The sequence below is a fragment of the Hyla sarda genome, chromosome 3 (assembly GCF_029499605.1).
Source record: "Hyla sarda isolate aHylSar1 chromosome 3, aHylSar1.hap1, whole genome shotgun sequence".
Lineage (NCBI taxonomy): Eukaryota > Metazoa > Chordata > Amphibia > Anura > Hylidae > Hyla > Hyla sarda.
In genome coordinates this window covers 73298484-73304483 of record NC_079191.1, presented here as the reverse complement: position 1 = coordinate 73304483, position 6000 = coordinate 73298484, and the positions used below count along the sequence as shown (strand labels likewise).

At 51.3% G+C, this 6000-nt stretch overlaps 1 protein-coding gene across 1 annotated transcript in view; it reads right to left on the bottom strand.

The window, feature by feature from the left end:
- Positions 1-6000, bottom strand: part of MFSD2B (MFSD2 lysolipid transporter B, sphingolipid) — a 99787-nt gene that overhangs the window by 49808 nt on the left and 43979 nt on the right. The gene's annotated exons all lie outside the window — the stretch shown is intronic.

Below are 6000 nucleotides of genomic sequence, written 5' to 3'. Positions count from 1 at the left end.
GGTGCCCTTGTTGATGACCACTCAAATTTTTGGTTTGGTGAAAGGTGCCATATATATTTTTACTTGAGGATTGGAATTAGGCTAATAAAGCTAACATTCCTGAACTTTCAGAAAACAATGCATAGACGTAAGGATGGATTGGAGCATACTGACACAAAACACACGACAAGTCTTGAAGCTCTTCCTGAGGCTGCAGCATTTCGGTACCAAGGTGACTCTGAAAGGCGGGCCGGAGCTGCCGTAGGCTATCCATCGCTACCGGTCCTGTGCATTGGGGCCTATTGGTGTTCTGATTCGGCTGGCTGGAGGTGGATCCTCTGTGTCAGAGAGGGATTGGCGTGGACCGTGCCGGCGGACCGGTTCTAAGTTGCTACTGGTTTTCACCAGAGCCCGCCGCAAAGCAGGATGGTCTTGCAGCGGCGGTAGCAACCAGGTCGTATCCACTGGCAACGGCTCAACCTCTCTGACTGCTGAGATAGGCACGGTACAAAAGGACAAGGCAAGAGCAAGGTCGGACGTAGCAGAAGGTCAGGGCAGGCAGCAAGGGTCATAGTCAGGGGCAACAGCAGAAGATCTGGAACACAGGCTTTGGACAACTTTAAACGCTTTCTCTGGCACAAGGCAACAAGATCCGGCAAGGAAGTGAAGGGGAAGTGAGGTATCGTTTGTGACAATTGGCTTATAGCATCTTCTCCCCACGACTGTAGAGTAGAGAACACATCATGGCCACACCTGAGGAACACAAGGGACATACAGACTCCTTCCTCCGTGCTAAATTCCAGCCAAGGTATCCCCTTGAATTTCGGGGGCACCTTATGCACATCAAAAGACAAGGACTACAAACACCATGGAACATGTAAAGAGAATACAATACATCCTGACTGAATACATTTCTGACTATAAGACATTTTATTACTATCTGTCTTTGTGCTTTTCACTCACGACAGTATTGACTAAGACAATAGAAAGACTAAATAAGGCAAAATCATACACTAGAATACTAACTGAGTACATTGCAAGACTGCCTAGATTATACATTCCTGACCACTAGGCAATCCTGACTAGAGCATTTGTACACTGTTACGCCGAGCGCTCCGGGTCCCCGCTCCTCCCCGGAGCGCTCGCTTCACTCCCTCCGCTGCAGCGCTCCGGTCACGTCCTCTGACCCGGGGCGCTGCGATCCTGCTGCCAGCCAGGATGCGATTCGCGATGCGGGTAGCGCCCGCTCGCGATGCGCACCCCGGCTCCCCTACCTGACTCGCTCCCCGTCTGTTCTGTCCCGGCGCGCGCGGCCCCGCTCCCTAGGGCGCGCGCGCGCCGGGTCTCTGCGATTTAAAGGGCCACTGCGCCGCTGATTGGCGCAGTGGTTCCAATTAGGGTTTTCACCTGTGCACTTCCCTATATTACCTCACTTCCCTTGCACTCCCTTGCCGGATCTTGTTGCCTTAGTGCCAGTGAAAGCGTTCCTTGTGTGTTCCTTGCCAGTGTTTCCAGACCTTCTGCCGTTGCCCCTGACTACGATCCTTGCTGCCTGCCCCGACCTTCTGCTACGTCCGACCTTGCTTCTGCCTACTCCCTTGTACCGCGCCTATCTTCAGCAGCCAGAGAGGTGAGCCGTTGCTAGTGGATACGACCTGGTCACTACCGCCGCAGCAAGACCATCCCGCTTTGCGGCGGGCTCTGGTGAAAACCAGTAGTGGCTTAGAACCGGTCCACTAGCACGGTCCACGCCAATCCCTCTCTGGCACAGAGGGTCCACTACCTGCCAGCCGGCATCGTGACAGTAGATCCGGCCATGGATCCCGCTGAAGTTCCTCTGCCAGTTGTCGCTGACCTCACCACGGTGGTCGCCCAGCAGTCACAACAGATAGCGCAACAAGGCCAACAGCTGTCTCAACTGACCGTTATGCTACAACAGTTACTACCACAGCTTCAGCAATCATCTCCTCCGCCAGCTCCTGCACCTCCTCCGCAGCGAGTGGCCGCTCCTGGGATACGCTTATCCTTGCCGGATAAATTTGATGGGGACTCTAAGTTTTGCCGTGGCTTTCTTTCCCAATGTTCCCTGCATCTGGAGATGATGTCGGACCTGTTTCCCACTGAAAGGTCTAAGGTGGCTTTCGTAGTCAGTCTTCTGTCCGGAAAAGCCCTGTCATGGGCCACACCGCTCTGGGACCGCAATGACCCCGTCACTGCCTCTGTACACTCCTTCTTCTCGGAAATCCGAAGTGTCTTTGAGGAACCTGCCCGAGCCTCTTCTGCTGAGACTGCCCTGTTGAACCTGGTCCAGGGTAATTCTTCCGTTGGCGAGTATGCCGTACAATTCCGTACACTTGCTTCAGAATTGTCCTGGAATAATGAGGCCCTCTGCGCGACCTTCAAAAAAGGCCTATCCAGCAACATTAAAGATGTTCTGGCCGCACGAGAAATTCCTGCTAATCTACATGAACTTATTCACCTAGCCACTCGCATTGACATGCGTTTTTCTGAAAGGCGTCAGGAACTCCGCCAAGATATGGACTCTGTTCGCACGAGGCGTTTCGTCTCCTCGGCTCCTCTCTCCTCTGGTCCCCTGCAATCTGTTCCTGTGCCTCCCGCCGTGGAGGCTATGCAGGTCGACCGGTCTCGCCTGACACCTCAAGAGAGGACACGACGCCGTATGGAGAACCTCTGCCTGTACTGTGCTAGTACCGAACACTTCCTGAGGGATTGTCCTATCCGTCCTCCCCGCCTGGAAAGACGTACGCTGACTCCGCACAAAGGTGAGACAGTCCTTGATGTCTACTCTGCTTCTCCACGTCTTACTGTGCCTGTGCGGATGTCTGCCTCTGCCTTCTCCTTCTCTACAGTGGCCTTCTTGGACTCTGGATCTGCAGGAAATTTTATTTTGGCCTCTCTCGTCAACAGGTTCAACATCCCAGTGACCAGTCTCGCCAGACCCCTCTACATCAATTGTGTAAATAATGAAAGATTGGACTGTACCATACGTTTCCGCACGGAGCCCCTTCTTATGAGCATCGGATCTCATCATGAGAGGATTGAACTTTTGGTCCTCCCCAATTGCACCTCGGAGATTCTCCTTGGACTTCCCTGGCTTCAACTTCATTCCCCAACCCTGGATTGGTCCACTGGGGAGATCAAGAGTTGGGGGTCCTCTTGTTCCAAGAACTGTCTAAAACCGGTTCCCAGTAACCCTTGCCGTAACTCTGTGGTTCCTCCAGTAACCGGTCTCCCTAAGGCCTATATGGACTTCGCGGATGTTTTCTGCAAAAAACAAGCTGAGACTCTACCTCCTCACAGGCCTTATGATTGCCCTATCGACCTCCTCCCGGGTACTACTCCACCCCGGGGCAGAATTTATCCTCTCTCTGCCCCAGAGACTCTTGCCATGTCCGAATACGTCCAGGAGAATCTAAAAAAGGGCTTTATCCGTAAATCCTCCTCTCCTGCCGGAGCCGGATTTTTCTTTGTGTCCAAAAAAGATGGCTCCCTACGTCCTTGCATTGACTACCGCGGTCTTAATAAAATCACGGTTAAGAACCGCTACCCCTTACCCCTCATCTCTGAACTCTTTGATCGCCTCCAAGGTGCCCACATCTTCACTAAATTAGACTTAAGAGGCGCCTATAACCTCATCCGCATCAGAGAGGGGGACGAGTGGAAAACGGCATTTAACACCAGAGATGGACACTTTGAGTATCTGGTCATGCCCTTTGGACTGTGCAATGCCCCTGCCGTCTTCCAAGACTTTGTCAATGAAATTTTTCGTGATCTGTTATACTCCTGTGTTGTGGTATATCTGGACGATATCCTAATTTTTTCTGCCAATCTAGAAGAACACCGCCAGCATGTCCGTATGGTTCTTCAGAGACTTCGTGACAACCAACTCTATGCCAAAATTGAGAAATGTCTGTTTGAATGCCAATCTCTTCCTTTTCTAGGATATTTGGTCTCTGGCCAGGGACTACAGATGGATCCAGACAAACTCTCTGCCGTCTTAAATTGGCCACGCCCCTCCGGACTCCGTGCTATCCAACGCTTTTTGGGGTTCGCCAATTATTACAGGCAATTTATTCCACATTTTTCTACCATTGTGGCTCCTATCGTGGCTTTAACCAAAAAAAATGCTGATCCCAAGTCCTGGCCTCCTCAAGCAGAAGACTCCTTTAAACGACTCAAGTCTGCCTTTTCTTCGGCTCCCGTGCTCTCCAGACCTGACCCTTCCAAACCCTTCCTATTGGAGGTTGATGCCTCCTCAGTAGGAGCTGGAGCTGTTCTTCTACAAAAAAATTCTTCCGGGCATGCTGTCACTTGTGGTTTTTTCTCTAGGACCTTCTCTCCAGCGGAGAGGAACTACTCCATCGGGGATCGAGAGCTTCTAGCCATTAAATTAGCACTTGAGGAATGGAGGCATCTGCTGGAGGGATCAAGATTTCCTGTTATTATCTACACCGACCACAAGAACCTCTCCTACCTCCAGTCGGCCCAACGGCTGAATCCTCGCCAGGCCCGGTGGTCTCTGTTCTTTGCCCGATTTAATTTTGAGATTCACTTTCGTCCTGCCGATAAGAACATTAGGGCCGATGCTCTCTCTCGTTCCTCGGATGCCTCAGAAGTTGATCTCCCTCCGCAACACATCATTCCACCTGACTGCCTGATCTCCACTTCTCCTGCCTCCATCAGGCAGACTCCTCCAGGAAAGACCTTTGTTTCTCCACGCCAACGCCTCGGAATCCTCAAATGGGGTCATTCCTCCCATCTCGCAGGTCATGCGGGCATCAAGAAATCTGTGCAACTCATCTCCCGCTTCTATTGGTGGCCGACTCTGGAGACGGATGTTGGGGACTTTGTGCGAGCCTGCACTATCTGTGCCCGGGATAAGACTCTTCGCCAGAAGCCCGCTGGTTTTCTTCACCCTCTGCCTGTCCCCGAACAGCCTTGGTCTCTGATTGGTATGGATTTTATTACTGATTTACCCCCTTCCCGTGGCAACACCGTTATTTGGGTGGTCGTTGATCGATTCTCCAAAATGGCACATTTCATCCCTCTTCCTGGTCTTCCTTCTGCGCCTCAGTTGGCTAAACAATTTTTTGTACACATTTTTCGTCTTCACGGGTTGCCTACGCAGATTGTCTCGGATAGAGGGGTCCAATTCGTGTCTAAATTCTGGAGAGCTCTCTGTAAACAACTCAAGATTAAATTAAATTTTTCCTCTGCATATCATCCCCAGTCCAATGGACAAGTAGAAAGAATTAACCAGATCCTGGGTGATTATTTGCGACATTTTGTTTCCTCCCGCCAGGATGACTGGGCAGATCTCCTTCCATGGGCCGAATTCTCGTATAACTTCAGGGTCTCTGAATCTTCCTCCAAATCCCCATTTTTCGTGGTGTACGGCCGTCACCCTCTTCCCCCCCTCCCTACCCCCTTGCCCTCTGGTCTGCCCGCTGTGGATGAAATTTCTCGTGACCTTTCCATTATATGGAGAGAGACCCAAAATTCTCTCTTACAGGCTTCTTCACGCATGAAGAGGTTCGCGGATAAGAAAAGAAGAGCTCCCCCCGTTTTTTCCCCTGGAGACAAGGTATGGCTCTCCGCTAAATATGTCCGCTTCCGTGTCCCTAGCTACAAGTTGGGACCACGCTATCTTGGTCCTTTCAAAATTTTGTGTCAAATTAATCCTGTCTCTTATAAACTTCTTCTTCCTCCTTCTCTTCGTATCCCTAATGCCTTTCACGTCTCTCTTCTCAAACCACTCATCCTCAACCGTTTTTCTCCCAAATCTGTTCCTCCCACTCCTGTTTCCGGCTCCTCGGACGTCTTCTCGGTCAAGGAGATTTTGGCTGCCAAAAAGGTCAGAGGGAAAAATTTTTTTTTAGTAGACTGGGAGGGTTGTGGTCCTGAAGAGAGATCCTGGGAACCTGAGGACAACATCCTTGACAAAAGTCTGCTCCTCAGGTTCTCAGGCTCCAAGAAGAGGGGGAGACCCAAGGGGGGGGG